At 36.2% G+C, this 19,541-nt stretch overlaps 1 long non-coding RNA gene across 2 annotated transcripts in view; it reads left to right on the top strand.

The window, feature by feature from the left end:
- Positions 1-19,541, top strand: part of LOC122447425 — a 345,510-nt gene that overhangs the window by 309,040 nt on the left and 16,929 nt on the right. Inside the window, exons 3-4 of one of the 2 annotated variants that reach the window (XR_006271222.1) lie at positions 6,468-6,611; positions 7,853-8,325. This is a non-coding gene — a long non-coding RNA (uncharacterized LOC122447425). The remainder of the gene's footprint in view (positions 1-6,467; positions 6,612-7,852; positions 8,326-19,541) is intronic. The other variant, XR_006271223.1, reaches the window with a different exon arrangement.

Genomic DNA, 19,541 nt, shown 5'->3' with positions numbered 1-19,541 from the left:
GTAGAACCTTGTTGTTTATCCCTTCTGTATATAATAATTTGCATCTACTAACTCCAGACTCCCAATCCAGCCCTCCCCAACCCACACCTTGGCTACCACAAATCTGCTCTCTATGTCTGTGAGTCTGTTTCTGCTTCATAGATAGTTTCATTTGTGTCATATGTTAGTTTCCATATACGAGTGATATGATACTTTTCTTTCTTTCTGACTAACTTCACTGAGTCTAATAGTCTCTAGTTGCATTCATGTTGCTGCAAATGGCCTTGTTTTGTTTTTGTTTTTTCTTGTGGTTAAGTAATAGTCCATTGTATATATGCACCACATATTCTTTATCTATTCATCTGTTAATGAACATGTAGGTTGTTTCCAGGTCTTGGCTATAGTGAATACTGTTGCTATGAGTATATGGGTGCATTTATCTTTTTGAATTGGAGTTTTGTCTGAATATATGCCCAGGAATGGGATTACTGGATCATTTGGTAATTCTATTTTTAGTTTTCTGAGGAGCCTCCATACTGTTCTCCAGTTCTCTGCACCAACTTACATTCCTACCAACAGTTTAGGAGGGTCTCTTCACACCTTCTCAAGCATTTGTTAGTTTTAGACTTTTTAATGATGGACATTTTCACTGGTGTGACGTGATACCTCACTGTAGTTTTAATTTTTAATATTTATTTCATTTTTAAAAAATATTTGAAACTTAATATCCAATATTTTAAATTAAGGGGATATTGGTCACTAACTTTTAATACATAAGTGTATTCTCATTTTATAAAATATTCTTCAAAATTAGGATTATCCTTGTTTTTCTATTATATCAGTAGCCTTATATAACAATTAATTTACCTTCATTTAAATATTTAGATACTTAGATTTCTGGCTTTAGATATTTAGATTTCTACATTTTTACATGTTATATATAATGTTTTTTGAACAGTTTTGTATACAATATTGGAGATCCTTTGTGCTCGCTTTATTTTCTTAATACAAATTCCCATAACTGAAGATGCAGATCAAATATTGTCTGAGAAAAAATAATTGATGTTTAAAAATTATTTATGAAATTCCCTTTTTTACTTATCTCTAAATCTATATGTTTTAAATATTAATTTTTCTTACAAATATAATTTACTATTTTATGTTCAGTTTAAAACATAGAACACTTTCTATTATGTAATCAGCTATTTCCACTTGGAAATGCAATAAAGTGGGTTACTTTAAATTGCTTTAATGTTATATGAAAAACTGAAAATATTAACTTTAATCCTGATTGAATTTTGTGACAAAATTACAATGCCCTGATAAACCAACAGTAGAATAATATCTTAAATATAGTTTTGCAATTGTTGACCCATTACGACAGTTTAATTTTTCAGAGGAAATGAAATACCCTAAAACTATCTAATTTTAAAGTGCCAAAGCAGAATACTATGAAAGCAAATGCAGCTTTTGTGTAATGATGGATGCTTTAAAGCTCCTTCCTTAATTGTGATAATTTGGAACAAATTAGGGAGTCTTACAATGAGCAATAGTCTAGTCACACAGCTCTTAAGAGTGCTAAATCACTGAGCAAGGACATTTGCTGAGCAGGACTCTCAGGTCTGGAAATGTTTAGTTAACAGAAGGTCAAACTAAAATGACTGTTTCTATCTTCCTAATGCTATTAGAATGGCTCACTTTGCTTTTGTGAGTGTTATAATTGAGATTTTACTTTTAAAGCACAAAAGAGTATATCAATGACATTACTCTGTAATTACAGAATTAATATAATTTCTCTAACAACATTCTCTATTAAAATTAAATTGCTGTTTTGCATTGTTTCAGCTTACTTCCAATATAATTGTATTTTGAGTTCTCTTGATCCACACTAGTGCCCTTTGAATGCTTTGTTCTAAATAGCAATAGGCATTTGACAGTAGTAACCCATTGGAGTTCAGTAAAGGGTCAAGGATTCTAGAGGGCAGCTTAGCAGGTGGGATTCCCACTGCAGATGGGTCTAAAATAAGGAGATGTCATACAGAAAGTGCTGTCCTCACCTACAGTGTAAGCAGTGGGCAGAGGTTTTACTAAACTGAATATGTCAAAAGAGATTTGTTTTAAAGGTATATACCCCTGTACTCAGGCAATGTATGTCATCACTGATTTCTTTATTTTTGAACTGGATTATTTTTTAAATAAGCTAACTATTTGCTGTATTGTAGGCAACTGAATGTAATTTGCTAACCAAATACATTCATAAACTTTTTGTTATTTACAAATTATAAAAATAAATACCTGGAAAAAAAGAACAGATCCAAAGCTCTAAAGCAGGATGAAGAAATAGAGACTAGACAGAACCAAGCAAGCTAATGTTAAATGTACACATAAACACACACACACACACACACACACACACTTTTAAATTGTAGTTCGGAAGTCTCAGATTCGCTTATAATGAATCTGTCTGTAAAGACCAGTTTGCTATAGTTATCCCTTGACTTGAAATGTCCTTCTTCAGAAAAGGGATAAAGGGCTTCATGCTAAGAAAAAGTGTTTTCCACAGTTCACATGCTAACCAAAGTAATTTTCTCTTTCTCCTACATGGAGTGTGTGATCTTTTTGTGGTTAGTTATCAGTTTTGAGGGCTTCCATGTTGGCTCAGACAGTAAAGAATTCACCTGCAATGCAGGAGACTCAGGTTCTATCCCTGGGTCAGGAAGATTTCCTGGAGAAGGTAATGACGACCCACTCCAGTGTTCTTGGATGGAAAATTCTATGGCCAGAGGGACCTGCCAGGCTACAGTCCATGGCGTAGCAAAGAATCAGACATGACTGAGCAAATTAACACTTTCACTTTCATCAGTTTTGAACATAGTAATTTTGAGTTATTGGAGAAGGTTTGTACAATGCTAGGTTTGCTGTTGTTAGAAACAAAAGAAAGATATTTTGAAAACATAAATTCATACTTATTACATCATGAAAGATACATTTTCAAGTGTATATTCTAAGAATATACTTTTTGCATTTAGAAAATAGCAGTGTTCCAGGATTTCTCACTGAATGTGTTTGTAACTTGTCTAATTTATAATTTTCATTCCTCAAAATGAACTTTTAAATTCATATTGATGATAAATTCATAGTTGATGGGAGTATATTTACTTATATTTGGTTAACTGAAGAGCCCAATCTGATAATTTTCTAAAACAAAGGAACAGTCTATGATAAATTGGAGTCTGCTACTTATAGCATAGAGAGAAAACTTGCTTTCAAATTCAAATGTCAATTATAAGATGAATAACTTCTTGGGATCTAAAGTAGAGGATGATTACTATCATTAATAATACTGTTTTCAGAAATGATACAAATGAACCTATTTACAAACAGAAATAGACTCGCAGACTTAGAAAATGAGCTTGTTGTGGTGGTGGAGGCAGGGGTGGGGAGTGGGGGAAAATGGAGGAAAGGATAGTTCGGGAGTTTGGGGTGGATATTTACACACTGCTGTAATTAAAATAATAACCAATGACCTCCTGTATAACATAGGGAACTCTGATTAATGCTACATGGCAGCCTGGATGGGAGGGAGTTTGGAGAAGAATGGATACATGTATATACATGGCTGAGTCCCTTTGCTGTCTGCCTGAAACTATCACAACATGAATAATTGATTATATTCTAATATACTTTTTAAAAGTAAAAATGTATATTAAATATATATGCTGCTGCTGCTAAGTCACTTCAGTCTTGTCCGACTCTGTGCGACCCCATAGACGGCAGCCCACCAGGCTCCCCCGTCCCTGGGATTCTCCAGGCAAGAACACGGGAGTGGGTTGCCATTTCCTTCTCCAATGTGTGAAAGTGAAAAGTGACAGTGAAGTCGCTCAGGCGTGTCCAACCCTTAGCGACCCCATGGACTGCAGCCCACCAGGCTCCTCCGTCCATGGGATTTTCCAGGCAAGAGTACTGGAGTGGGGTGCCATTGCCTTCTCCAGTTAAATATATATATTCCAATATAAAATAAAAATAGTAATAATAACACTATTTTTGTGTTTGAAATTTGTTAAAGGTGTATATCTCAAGTGTTCTCACCATGTACACATGAAAAACAGAAAAAAAAAATTGGGAGCTATATGAGGTTATTGATATATTAATTACCTTTACCATGGTAATCATTTCAAAATACATAGGTATATCAAATCATTGCATTGTATACCTTAAAAGTATGCAATTTTTATTTGTCAATTATACCTTAATAAGGTTGGGAAAAATTAATGGCAGTCTTTTCTACCTCTATTCTTATTTTTTTTAGTCTAAATTGTCTAGCCTTAATAAAATAAATTTTCATTTCTAATAATGTGAAATAAAAATATACACATGCTGTATTTGTTGATTAAAGTAAGTGACTTCAGCCTATTCTTCTGTCTCTTTTGATTATACATTCGTCATGTAGGCAGACATATATGAGTTTCTCTCACCCAATCTGAGGAGGTGAAAAATAATTGGCACTGTAGGGTATCACTATTTTTGATAGCACAAGCTTACTCAGATTCTATTTGAGAAGTTAGAGACAGAAACACATAATCTCCATTAGTAAACCTACTTTTTTTTTCACAGAAGTTCATAGCTGTTTCATCCTACTTAAATCTATTACTCTTGAATACTTCTAGAAAGATACAAGGAGCAATCAGTTCTCTGCCAACTTATATAACAAGAAAATTAATTAGCAAAATGATTATTTTAAATTGCTTTATAAGTTATAAAAAATACATATTTATGGTGTTCTAGGCTTTCAGGAGGTATTAGTTAATTTTTATGTTTTTTGCTTCTATTAAAATAAACAATATAAGAGAATAATGAAAATATTTTAAAATTGAGGGAAAATCACCCATAATTCAATACTAACATTAGTTGACAGTTGACAGAATCATATTAAAATATGTGTGATATTTTAATTATGAGATATAAAGAGATGTCATATAGTTTTGTATTATTGCAGATATACTTGTGCTAACACTTCACTTACAGTGTTTTCTTTTTTTTGATTGCATTCTTAGGCTAGTTCTTTAAATTGAAATCTTGGCAATGAAACATTTGTCATTTCCTTAACATAAAACTAAATTCCATTATGAAGCAATACTTTTTCTTAAAACCTGCAAAGATCTAAAAAATACATATTTTCTCAAATTGCTTATTTTCCACATATGCATGCGTGTGTGTGTGTGTGTGTATGTGTGGTGTATGTGTATACATGTATATATACATGTATACACACACACTGGTCATCAATAATTTCTTTTAAATATGTTATTTATATGAAGTTTTTAAAGTAAGTATTTGCATTTATATGTGTGCATCTCCAGCATTTTTATGACTTTACACAAAGTTTTAATATTTGCCTAGATTCTTTGTTAGCAAAAGAAATAAAAAGTTTAATCATTTGTCATAATAGGAGTCCATGTTTTGTATCTAGATGTACTCTTGTCAAAAAAAAAAGGCAGTTCTTTGAAAGCAACTAGCAATAATTATAGAGGGTATGAGATTTTTATGTTAATGCAAACTCACAACTTATCTTGCCACAGTTTCATAGATGTTAGTAGAATATTGGTGACTCTGGCTCAAAGGCAACAACATGAAAGACAGTATCAATTTCATGTTTTCATCTGTTTTTTCTTGTCCCCCAATTCCCATGATAGGAGATGCTAAGGGGGACCCAGGTAGTTGCTGCATGCATAGTGGGTTTGTGTCACAGGTGAGGAACCCCGTGCATAGGAAACCCCCATCTTAAAAGGGGGTAACTGTCAGTCTCTCCAATCTTTGGTCTGAAGGGATATGTTATCTTTATAATCCTGGTTTGGAAACATCCCAGGAGAAACACTGTCTCTAACTTCTAAGGCCTTATATATATGACTACCCTCAAACAGCAGTTGAGAATATAGTTATCAGTGCTTCACAAAACATACACATGCACAAGAATCTCATCAAGGATTCTCAGCTTGGAGACTGCTTGGTGGTCCAGTGGTTAAGAATCTGCCTTCCAAAGCAGGGGATTTGAGTCTGATCCCTGGTTGGGGAGCTAAAGATCCCATATGCTATGGGGCAGCTAAGCCCGCATGCCACAACTAAGCCAGGGACACGGCCAAAATTTAATTAATTAATTAAAAAAAAGAATTTTCTTCAATTATCTTATACATATCATTGCATATAATCTACAAAATTCACAAAACCTTCAAAATTTGAATGTTAATAAGTTACTCTCAGTAGATGAACCAAAAGCCACAGTTTCACAAGCTAGGCCTAGTAAAGGAGTCAGAATAGAGCAATTTTTACTAATTAAGGTTATAAATGTTCTCTTCAATAACAAATTAGATTGTGAGCTCTTTATATAAAAAATTGACTTTAAACACTGTTGTAATTCTTTAAGGGTAAAATAGTAAACCTGGTACTTAGTAACATCTAATAGTAAATGTTTCTTATTTTCAATTTCTCAGCATCAGTTACTTTGGATAAATGCCCTCCTCTACAGAGAGTGACCCTGGTAGACTGCCAACCACCAGACCCACAAGAGGCAAAAATGCGAAGAACAGTAACTGGCACAGAGCAAAGGGATATGTTAAGTATTTGTTAGATTAATTGTAAGTATTTTTATATTAATAAAATTGATTAAAGAACTCTACATGATGTCATGCTTGAAAAACTTATGTTGAATTGTGTCAAATCTTAATTTTCTCTGAATTTTGAGTGGATAATTTGCTATTACTATTCAAAGTTCAAAATGTACTAATAGACAAAGCAATTCTTTTCCAGTTCTGGTCTCTCAACTATCCAGGTTTCCTCATTATAAGCGAACAATATTATTAACGATCTTATCTTCTGGAGAAATTTTTTGTTTATATAATAAAATAATGCATATTCAGAAATATGCAAATTACTCTTTTCTCATTTTAATACAAATGATAGCAGGCCTTACCTAGTATTCTTGTCTTGCTTTTTTCACTTAAACACACCTCTAAGAGATCATTTTCCATTGAACACTTATGGAGAGTTATTTTGTTTTACAGTCCTATACTATGTCATTTTATAGATTTATAGTGATGCTAAACTTTTTTATTCATAGACACTAAGATAATTTCTAACATTTTGCTTTCATAAACAAAATTGTAATGATAAATTGGCAAGTACTCAATCTGAATTATAAAATGTTGAGTAATAATTTAGAAAGTAAGAAACAGAATGGTAGTCAATTCTGTTTTGTGCTTTTCCTGCTGTGAGTGAAACAGATCTTATTAACTTACATAATTGAGAGATATTTGTATTTCCTCTTTGGATCATTATTTATGTACCACTTTTGAACATCTACTTTCTTTTCAGTGTGGAAAAGCTGTTTGTATGTTGGAGAAAGTAGTCTTTTATTCTTAATTCAGTTACATGTTTCTTTTTATTTTTTCCATATACCTTCTGTATTAGTTTTCTAGGGCTGTCATAACAGTGCCATAAACTGGGTGACTCAAAACAACAGGAAGAAAATTTTTTTTGCGGTTCTGGAGGCTGGAAGCTCCAAATTAAAGTTTTTGCCAAGCCATGCTTCTTTGGAACACGTGGAGGGCATCCTTGCCTCTTCCTAATTTTGAAATGTATGGTGTCCATAATTTCTATAAATTTACCCTGCCCACGTGTTGCAGAGTGATACTCTTTTGCTTCTTTCAGAATAAGAGTGGTAATTTCATGTCTAGTTGTCCAACTAGATTCCTTTTCCTCTAAGTGTTGCATGTGACTGGGTTCTCACGAACAGCATATGTAGTGGGCTCCATTTCTGTGTCTGAACATGAAGACATTAGGCAGATGATTCTTCTTGGTCTGTTTTCTCCTCTTGCAGCTAGAAAATGAATGTGTGGAATTATTCTGAGGGTTCCACAGACTCAGCACAAATTAACTTCTCACCCTTCCCTGGTTTTCCCTGGTAAGGAGGTATGTGGTGGAGAAGTGGGACACTGATGTATGAGACCAAGAGATTGGAGTACACACTGATAAACAGAGAAATTGTGAGCGCTGATCTACCTGAAATTCTACAGCTAAAGGAGACATGTGTGCTAAGTTGCTTCAGTGGTACCTGACTCTTTGCAACTCTATGGACTGTAGCCCACCAGGCTCCTCTGTCCGTGGGGATTCTCTTGGTTGCCTTTCCTACTGCAGGGGATCTTCGCGACCAGGGATCGAACCCAATCTCCTATGTCTCCTGCACCGACAGGAGAGTTCTTTACCACTAGCATCGCTTGGGAAGCCCCAACTAAAGGAGGACGCTCCTTCAAATTGATCTGAGGGAAACTATATTTGTCTGCCTAAAGTCTTGTAAGTATTAAACCCAGAGCACTGGTGATGCTGATTCTCTTCAGGATATAGTGAACCAACACATTTCCTCTGTGTCCATGAATTAAGTTGGATCCCTGATATCTTAGTCCATTGTATGCGTGTGTGCACTCAGTCATGTCTGACTCTTTGCTACCTCATGGATTGTAGCCCATCAGGCTCCTTTGTCCATGGAGTTTTCCAGGCAAAATTACTGGCATGGGTTGCCATTTCCTACTCCAGGGGATCTTCCTGACCCAGGGATCGAACCAGCATCTCCCGCATTGGCAGGCAGATTCTTTACCATGGTGCCACCTGGGAAGCCCATCTTAGTCCATTAGGGGGCTGTAACAAAGAACCATAGGCTGTGTGTCTTATAAACAAGAGAAATTTGTTTCTCAGAGTTCTAGAGGCTGCAAGTCTGAGATCAGAGTGCCAGCATGGTTGGGTTCTGCTGAGGGGCCTCTTCCTTTGTTTCACTGTGTCTTCACATGGTAGAAGAAGCAAGAGGACTCTTGGGGGTTTCTTCTATTATATAAAGGCATTAATCCTGTTCATGAGATTTATGAGGACTCTGCCCTCATGCCTTAGGCATCACCCAAAGATTCCACTTCCTAGTACCACTGCATTAGTAGTTAGTATTTTAACATATAAATTTTGGGGAGACATGAATACTGAGCCTATGACATCCAACACAATCCATTGGGAATTATAAAGAAAGCTCATGGAGGTGATAAGTATACATGGAAAGAATGGCAATCTCTCACAGTCTATGTCATGTATCTATACTATATTAAAGAGAAACTATACAAGGCTCAATAGGATTACTGTATTAATATGGAAGTGATTACTAGGGATTAGAATTTTAGTACTTTGTCTGAAGTCCAGGGGGAACAGTTTTAAAAATCTGATAAAGACAAATTGAATTTAGAGTCAATGATCGCCTATAGTTAATAAGCTTGAAATGTCAGCTTCTCCCTGACATACAACACATGGTAGCTGAGAGAGATGAGAATATTAGAATGCATATATTATATAGGACCTAATTACCCATCTCCTAAATTATTATTAAAAGAATTTCTCACCAATTTTTCAACCAATTAATTGGTGAGAAGAATGCAACATATACTGCTAATTCTCTGTAGCTCAGGGATAATGTTAAGGAGGCTGAAATGAAAATAGATCCCTTGATATCAATGGGAAAAGTAGGGTCACAGAAGAAGTAGAGGCCAAACTGTAATGAAGTATGAGGGGTTTATAGCCTCCCTTATATTTGAAGTGAGAGAATATTCATTGTTGATTGGAGGACTACAGCATGCAGTCCTGACAAAGCACTAAAATATTAAAGAAACAAAAACATGTATAAAGTATAACATGAAATATAATTGATTTAATAGCAAGCTGGACAGAAGGATAAAAGGAACAAAAGACAGATGGAACAAATAAAAAACAAATAGTGTAATGAAGCAATTAATCCTAATATTAATAATATTGATAATATGCTAAACCAAAATATACTAAACATTAAAATGAGATTAAAAATTCTGCATTTGCACCTCCTATCTTGTAGAAAAAGTGTTTTGTATACCTCCTTTGATTTTAGTAACATTTCCTGTATCTGGACATCTGGGTCTGATCCCTTTACTGGGTTACTGAATGACTGTTACCCTTGACTGTGACCTGGAAATAAAAACAAAGTCTACAGAAAATTCCTATTGTGACACAAGTTATTTGGCCATTTCTTTGTTGCAGTGTAGCATACTCCATTCAATAGGAGTGTCTGTGTTAAAAAAAAAAAAAAAAGATGCTATAAAGAAGAACAGTAGACCCAAGGAATGAGTATAATGAAGTTTTGGGTGTTATGTTAAAGTCATAACCTCTTCTGCTGTTAGTAGTATCTGTTTAAAAATTTTCTGGATCTTTTTCCTTCTAGCCAGAACATAACAACTGGGATTTGACTCACCCTGCTGCCTTTCACCTCTGTGAAACTGGACAAAATATATGGTTCAGTTGTTTTCAAGCATTGTGTAAAGAACAGTAAAACTCTTTGGTGCTTGAGGAAGAAAAAAAAGAGTGTAAGCCACACAAACATCCCAGCCTCTTGCATGAGGAAGGTGAAGTGTAATCTGAAAAGACTGGTACTGTGGGCTGCCGAAGCAGCTGAAATTTGCTGATCAGGTAGATGACCAGTGGCAGCCGTGCACAGTCTGAATGGAGATTTGCATAGTTTTACGGTTCAAGGTTAGAATGTCTCTGGACAAAGGCTGAAAGAGAAAAATAGAAAAATCTAAATAAAATGCTAAAGATAGTTCAGTAATTCAAAGAAGATAATTAGAAAGAAGAAAGATAGATTTTAAAAGAAATAGAGCTAAAGAAAAAAAAAAGCCATTTTTGGAAATTATATTAAACATAAGAGCTTTCCAGGTGGCACAGCGGTAAAGTATCCTCCTGCCAATGCAGGAGACAAAAGAAACGCAGGTTAGATCTCTGGGTTCGGAAGATCCCCTGGAGCAGGAAATGGCAACCCACTCCAGTATTCTTGCCTGGAAAATTCTGTGGCCAGAGGAGCCTGGTGGGCTACAGTTCATGGCGCCACAGATTCAGACATGAATGACCAACTGAGCACATTAAATATAAATGTACTAAGCCCTCCACAAAAAGGTAAAAGTTGTCAAACTGGATAAAAGAGCAAGATTCAGTTTTCTTCTGTCTCAGAGGCAAAGAGACAGGAGAAAGGTAAAAATACAGGGAGAATATGTATCATGCAGAGTCACCAGAAGAAAAGTGGTGTGGCTATAAACAGTAGTATCAAGAGACAAAAGAGGATATCTTCTAATGAAAACAACTCTGTGTACCCAGAAAATCTAACAATTCTAAAATGTATGTACATAATACCAGAGCTGTCAAAATTGTAAGACAAAAACTGACGAACATAAAGTGAGAAATAGTGACTTCCCTAGTAGTCAAATGGCTAAGACTCCACGCTCCCAGTACAGTGGGCACCAGTTCGATCCCTGGTCAAGGAACTAGATCCCACATACCACAACTGAGCAATTAAACGCTGCAACTAAAAAAGATCCTTCATGCTGCAACCTAGACTTTGTACAGACAAATTAAATAAATAAAAGCATTCTTTAAAAAAGTCACTTAAAATTGAAAAATAGATAAAAATCACAATCATAGCCAGAAACTTTAATGTCATTAACTTAGTAAATCATGGAACAAATCAAACAAGAATAAATAGCTCAGCTGAGCTCTGCCCCCAGCATGTAAACTAATAGGATGTGAGTGAGTCCAGAGACCAAAAGTGCTTCCACATATTTGTTCTTTCTCATGTATAGGCTATCTGAGCTACTTAAATGGAACAACCATATAAATTAAAGCATTTGTAATAAACTTCAAAACATGACTGGATCCCATTTTAAAAATATAAACATAATAGTATATATTTAAATTTTGCATGCCAAGTAAACAAAACAACAAGAGCATATATTTGAATGTTGTTCTGTGCATTAGTCACTCAGCTGTGTCTGACTCTTTGAAACCCCATGGACTGTAACCTGCCAGGCTCCACTGTCTGTGGAACTCTCCAGACAAAAATATTGGAGTGGGTTGCCATTCCGTTCTCCAGGGGATCTTCCTGATTCAGGGTTCGAAACCAAGCCATCTGCATTGCAGGCAGATTCTTCACCATCTGAGCCACCAGAGAAGCTTCTACTCATTTGATCTAAATAATTAATTTTTATAGTACAATAGGCACAACCACTACAGAATACACGGTATTTTCAAGTGTAGATGATTCACAAAGACAGAGTGCATTTATGGATTAGATAGAAACCTTGAAAAATTTCATAAACCTGCAACGCTACCAAGTATTTTTTCTGATGACAATCAAATTAATTTAGACTTATTCTTCAAGAGTGAAGGTTACCAATGTGTTTACACCAAATAAAAAACTAATATTTCATCCATAATGGTTTTGGTAGATGGTATGCTCATTGGAAGGACTGATGCTGAAGCTGAAATTCCACTACTTTGGGCACCTCATGCGAAGAGTTGACTCATTGGAAAGGACCCTGATTCTCGGAGGGATTGGGGGCAGGAGGAGAAGGGGACAACAGAGGATGATATGGCTGGATGGCATCACCGATTCAATGGACATGAATTTGTGTAAACTCCGGGAGTTGGTGATGGATAGGGAGGCCTGGCGTGCTGCAATTCATGGGATCGCAAAGAGTTGGACACGACTGAGCAACTGAACTGAACTGAACTGAGGTGAACATATATTGGATTTCAGAACAAAGGAGCTAAAATTTAAAACTTAGGCTTCATGACTATTTGCAGAAGATGAAGTTAAAAGTATGTTGTGGATATTCCCCAAGGATCCAGTGGTTAGGACTCCCAGCTCTCATTGCCCAAGGCGTGGGTTCAATCCCTGATTCAGGAACTAACATCTCACAGCAAAAAAAAAAAAATTCTGTTGTGGTTTTAATTTGCAGTTCTAGTAAGTTTTGACAATATATATTTCTTTAATAGTTCATTTTTTTCTTGTATTCATTGTCAATTGCATCCTGGGTATTTACTGTTAAATATGTAGGAAAGTTTATATCTTTTAGCTTATCTTTAGAAGTTCTTTATATCAAAAGTACCTTCTATTGATATTGTTGGCTGACTTTTGATGTATAGAAATATCCAGTTTTAATGTAAAGTGAAAGTAAAGTCACTCAGTCGTGTCCAATTCTTTGTGACCCCATGGACTGTAGCCTGCCAGGCTCCTCCATCCACGGGATTTTCCAGGCAAGAATACTGGAGTGGGTTGCCATTTCCTTTTCCAGGGGATCTTCCTGACCTGGGTATTGAACCCTGGTCTACCCACATTACAGTCAGATTCTTTACCATCTGAGCCACTAGGGGAGATCAGTTTTAATGTAGTTGCATACGTAATAATCCTTATGTTTGTCTATTTTGTGTCTCTTTTAAGAAATTTAAGCTACTTCAATATAAGTACATTATTCTATATCATGCACCAAAAGCTTAAAGTTTTGCTTTTTAATTGTAAATAATTGGTGTCGTGGGGTGTATGTGCTTGTGTCTATATTTGTGTGCATGTGTGTGTTTGTGTGTGATGTAAGGTAGTCTGTTCTTTCATCCATCAGTTTGCAGTGTCAGTACTGCCACATATAAAACAACTGTGCATGTTTGGCACAGCAGTATTTTTGAACAATTATTGGGAATATTATTTTAAGTATTATTTTCTTAGATACTGGAGAAGGAAATGGCAACCCATTCCAGTACTCTTGCCTGGAAAATCCCATGGACAGAGGAGCCTGGTAGGCTACAGTCCATGGGGTCGCAAACAGTCAGACACGACTGAGTGACTTCACTTTCTTTCCTCCTTTTCTTTTCTTAGAACTCAATAATGAATAATGGGCTTCCCTGGTGGCTCAGTGGTAAGTAATCATTCTGCCAGTGCAGGAATGCCAGTTCAATCCCTGGGTCAGGAAGACTCCCTGGAGTAGGGAATGGCAACCCACTCCAGTATTTTTTGCCTGAGAAATCTCATGGACAGAGGAGGTTGGTGGGCTATAGGAGATGCAGTTACAAAAGAGTTGGACATGACTTAGCAACTAAACAACAACAAAAATAATGAATAATTGCCTAAATTAAGGCTCTTAGGATTTTTGTACTGATTCATGTTTATATTCTGAGTGGTTTCTGTGACTTGCATTGGAATTTGCTGATTCTTCCACATTTCAGCTTTTCTGTCAGATATATTAACTGCTGAAAATTCTGTGATCATAGGTTCAGAAGTATGAGATCTTGACCAAGGGAATGGGAGAAGAGAAAATGAAATGAGGAGCGTTGTTCCTTGTGGGCAGAAAGATACATGACTTTGACTGTCCCTGTATCTCTGTGGCATTCATAAGATCATTTGAAAGTATATTTAGAGTAGAAATGTCTCTGTATGAATTAAATATAAGAGTAGTCTCCAGAAAAGATAAAATTGTATAGATGTTACTGTCTTTAAATAACCAAGAATTTGACAAAATTAGACTATCCAGGTCATTTCAGGTAGATTTCAGTTAGTGACTTGGAAAGGTGTGTATTTATATCACTTTTTGAAAACTTTATGTCATAGATTTTAAAACATAAAGACTTTCCTAAGAATACTGAATTGTCATAGAGGCTATAACCAGATAATGGAGAAGGACTACTAAGTTCTATTATTCATGAAAATTCTCTGGAAGAGTAAATTTAGAAATAACACATTTCAACCCTTCAGTACAGTCCTAAAATTAGCCCACTGCAATTTAGAGGTAGAGCAAAACCCAAGATAAATACAGTGTTGGTTGGTAACAAATGAAATCATTAACAATGCCTGTTAATAATGCCCATAATGAAAGACAAAATTACACTTTCGGTGTGGGGGGCTGAGACACTTGGATTGAAAAAGCTAAATTTAGAAGAGAATGAAGTAGCTAGATCCTTGACCCAGAACTGAACACTAAATATAGTCTTTCATTCACAATAGAGAAACATGTGGTTAAAAGAATTGCAGCTCAGTTGTCCTCCTCCATAAAAACTATTTCCAAAAGTAGAAAATCGAACTGCTTGATTATTTATAACAAGAGATGTGAAGACAAAAAGTTTATCGAATAATAAGGATTGGCCCTTTGGTAGGAGTGGCTAATGTTAATGGAATCCAGAAGGGGAGACTTTTAACTAATACTCAGCATCACTATCACACTTTACATTATTTTTAGTGACAATTATTTTTGTTGCTAATATGGATTATTTACTCAGTCCCATGTGTTAAATAGATCCTTCCAATTAATTGAAAAAATTGTGTTAGTCAGGTGGTATTCACATATTCTTTATATCAACAAAGTAACTGAAGCTTAAAGAGGATTCTTTACTTTAGTGTATGATATTGCAAAAGAGTGATGAATTCTGAATTCAGATCCAGACTGAATGACTCAAGTGACAGACTTTTTATCATGACACATTTTTGAACTTTCTTTTACCTAAGGAATCATAATGGCAATATTTAGTTTGCCATTTAATATTCCAGTTGTACTTTCTTCAGTGTATTACTGAACAATGGAGGAAAAAAGTAACCAAAGTTTTCAAAGACTATTCAGTACTGACTCTGAGCTAACAATAGCTCCTATGAACCCTAAATTGCCACTTTGAACTGCCAATTTGAGTGAAAGTTTATGGGCACCAGAAAATAAAAGTTATTCTACCAGAGTTCACCTCATGTTGGGAGCAATAGAATTTAAAAAAACACTGTGATTACTTCTCAGCTCTTGGTATTCCTTTGGAATTTCAAGTGATCAAATGCCATGTGAGCTTCCACCCTATGGCATGAGGACTATGTTAATTGAATGTTCCAAATGGAAAGTTCCAGAGCTCCAACTTCCTACACAAATAATAAATCAAATTTAAATGTTACATCCCTGGGGATATTATGAGAAATGGTATTTCTACAAAGCTTTCAAAAGTGAATATGAGATTATTCTGGTCACATATTCATGTAATTTTTCAGTTTTGTCAGTGAAAAAGACTAAGGCATCTTGTAGAATATAGTTGGTTAATGAGTATAGTATTAATGACTCATGTTTCATTTGCTGCCCCAGATCAAATGAACAGCTACCCCTAGGCTTGAGTCTTTGGTGTTGTTAAAAAATGTCTGTACTTTTGGAGAATAGGGACCTGTAGAAGTTTTTGCATGAGAAGACCATCACTACAGTTTCATGGTGTTTTATTGTTATGTAAGCTTCCCTACTCTGTAATTCACTAGATTTGTTGCAAAATTATTAACACCTTCCCCTTTCTGCTGAACATTTATGTTCTCCAGCATGTATACAGTAATATATATTTAGAAAAGTGTAGGTGGTTTGAATTTCTTGATAAATCATGTGTGAGAGGAGAAAGAATTATATACCATTTGAAAAAGAAGAAATTTCCTAGGGATCCTGTGGCCTGGGTCATATAGAGATATAGACTCTAAAATTAAAAAGAAATAGCTGCTATAATCTATACCAGTTATAAAGGGAATATACCCCTTTCCAGTTCTATTTTTGATCATTTGGAAAAAAGGTACTATTTAACACACTTAGATTTTTCATTAATAGCTATTCATAAAGTGAATCAAAAGTTAATAGCTTTGAGTGGGGCCTTGAAAAACTGAAGGCTAGAAATAAGTAGGGGTATGATAAGGTACTATTCTCGGGATTGTTTTCACTGAAGCAGAGGATTCAGGGAATGGATTAAATTTAAGATGAAAGACAGGTTGAGTTTAGAATTGAGTTATTCAAGAAAATATAGATTTAGTGTCATAAACATCAAAAAGGACATTGAAGTCATGGCAAGAGACTAGATCTCTAATGATAAAGAATGTAAAAAAAGAAATAGAGGGGGATGAGGAAGAGATACTTCTACTGAATATTATAGATGAGGAAAAATAAGTTCCCTTCTACCCTTCTGAATTCTTAGCCAAGACCCTGTAATAAAAGACAGATTAATAAGGGAAAAGCCAAGAGAGGTTTTTAGCATGTATACATCGTGTGTACATGGGAGTTACAAATGGGAAAATAAGGTGACTTAGAATTTAGATTCAAATACCATCTTAAGAGGGCAGAGAAGGAAGGATGTAGGCCTCTTAGAGGAGAATATTTTTTCCTTAAGAAAGATAAATGGGCCCTTAGAAGAATAGATGGGAGTTAGTATAATTTATGACAAAAATCTAACTGGGTGTGATGTCTACTTTTGGTCTCCTTTCTCATGAGATGAGTCAGTCTTCCCTGGTTGATGAAATTCCCAGAAGAGGATTTATGGCAGTTGAGTTCTTTTTGGAAGATCTGTCTGTAGGCAGACAGATAAGGGCAGTTCAGAGAAAGCCTCTCCCTGCACATGCTGTATCCAGGTGTCCATGTGTCCGCAAGTGTGGCAAATCACTTCAGTCGTATCTGGCTCTTTGTGATACTATGAACTGTAGCCCGCCAGGTTCCTCTGTTCATGAGATTCTTCAGGCAGGAATATTGGAGTGGGTTACCTTGCCCTCCTCCAGGGGATATTCCCAACCTAGGGATCAAACCTGTGTCTCTTGCATCTCTTGCATTGGCAGTTGGGTTCTTTACTACTAGTGCCATCTGGGAAGCCCCATCCATATGTGTCTACAGCTCAAAATAATCAATACACCAAAGTGACACATTTTGGGGAAGCATGTTCTGAACTCCTGTAGCCATATTCTGCAGTGATGTAGACTGCTAGACTTCAGTAAGTAGAAGTAGACAATTAGTCATAAAGATGAAAAAAGAGAAGGGGGGGGTGAATTTGAAGAAATAGAGGTATCACTGGAACAAAACAGATTCCTAGATGATGTCAAATACTGTGCAGACCATGAAATTCCACTGGGTTGTTGTGTTTAACTCATTGGTAAGATTTTTGCTCCTGAATAGAAGTAGTAGGTTATGACATTTCTGCTAAACACAGGTGGAAAAGCTAGATAAAACACTAAATAACATAATGAAAGTCATCAGGTAACTGTGCATGCAGAGAGGATTAGCTTGACTAAAATTCCAGAGAGAGAATGCTGCTCACAAGTATGCTGAGGATTGCAGACACTTTTCCCCAGATTTCTGATTATGTTTGTAGGCTAGAACTGAAGTTTGGCAGAGGCAGAACTCTCTCCTGGCAGAAAGAGTTCCCAGAAAATCGTGTATTGGTTGTTCAGGACAGGAGTGAAGATTTGACAATCTTTAAACACATGATGGTTTCCCTTACAAGATATTTTTTTAAGTGGCTGCAGAGGAGGTTAGAAGCTAAGTTGAAAAGCTTCTCTGAAATATCATGTAATATTCCACATCTCAAGGGATTTAAGAAACCATCGACCAAGGACAAGGACAAGAATTGTCAAGGACAAGGATCTGAAAGTAAAAGACATGAATTGAAATTCAGAGAGGGACGGTCAAATTAACAGTGAGGATCTATAGCCACTCACTACTTGTCCACCCAAGATCCCTTACAGCTAGAGGCTTAGACCTTGGACTTGAACTTGCCCCAGGACACAAGAACTCAACAGAGATTTTAGCATTTGCACAGGACTGGAATGAGGAGCCTTGACCTGTGGGGCCAGCTTCTCCCTCACAGCATGTATAAGTTTTGAATGTAAATGAGACAAAATGCTAGTTGATTAATTCTAACATCTCTGAAAAGCAGAAATTAGTCTCCTCCAGTCTTTTAGGTCTAAGGAGATAAGACTTGCCAGCCTCTCAAGTGAAAATTTTGCATAAATATACTGCAGTAAATAAAACCATCTAGAGTGAAACCCAGAGACCCAGGTTCGATTCTTGGGTCAGGAAGATCCCTTGGAGAAGGAAATGGCAACCCACTCCAGTACGCTTGCCTGGAAAATCCCATGAATGAAGGAGCCTGGTAGGCCACGGTCCATGGGGTCGCAAAGAGTCAGACACGACTGAACGACTTCACTTCACTTAGAGTGAAACTAGGGTTTCCCTGGTGGCTCAGACAGTAAAGAATCCACCTGCAATGCCAGAGACCTGGGTTCGATCCCTGGGTTGGGGTCACAAAGAGGCAGACATGATTGAGCTACCAAGCACAGAGTGAAACTAAAGCTTATTAACATTGCAGGCCAGCTCCCACCCAGGTCAGTCCCTGGTTGGAATTAGAAATGAATTCTGTCTCTCTTTCTCCTGAAGATAGCAGAACAAAATCCTTTTGGAAGACATTATCACCTAGAATAGGGTCTGTTCATTTACTTAATGTGTACGTTTTTCCTGATATTTTGCCTGGTACCTTGGAATTTTATAGTTGGACAAACAGTGTCATGGCCTTCCCTGGGGGATCAGATGGTAAAGAATATGCCTGCAATGCAGGAAACCCAGGTTTGATCCGTGGGTCAGGAAGATCCCCTGGAAAAAGGAAGGACAACCCACTCCAATATTCTTGCCTGGAGAATTCTGTGGACAGAGGAGGCTGTCCGGCTACAATCCATGGGGTCGCAAAGGGTTGGACACAGTTGAGCAACTAAGACTTTCTTTCAAATAGTGTCATAGGACTGAGCATAAAATAGAAGATTTGGTTTAAAAGTTTAGAGGAAAAACAAGTTGGGGGCTGCAACAATAGTGATTTCCATGATTTTGAAGTAACACTAATATCTTGCTTAAATTTGTTGATAAAATTTTGATCTATAC

The sequence above is a fragment of the Cervus canadensis genome, chromosome 9 (assembly GCF_019320065.1).
Source record: "Cervus canadensis isolate Bull #8, Minnesota chromosome 9, ASM1932006v1, whole genome shotgun sequence".
Classification (NCBI taxonomy): Eukaryota; Metazoa; Chordata; class Mammalia; order Artiodactyla; family Cervidae; genus Cervus; species Cervus canadensis.
The sequence above is the reverse complement of the archived record's forward strand: the minus strand, read 5'-3'. Positions and strand labels throughout refer to the sequence as shown.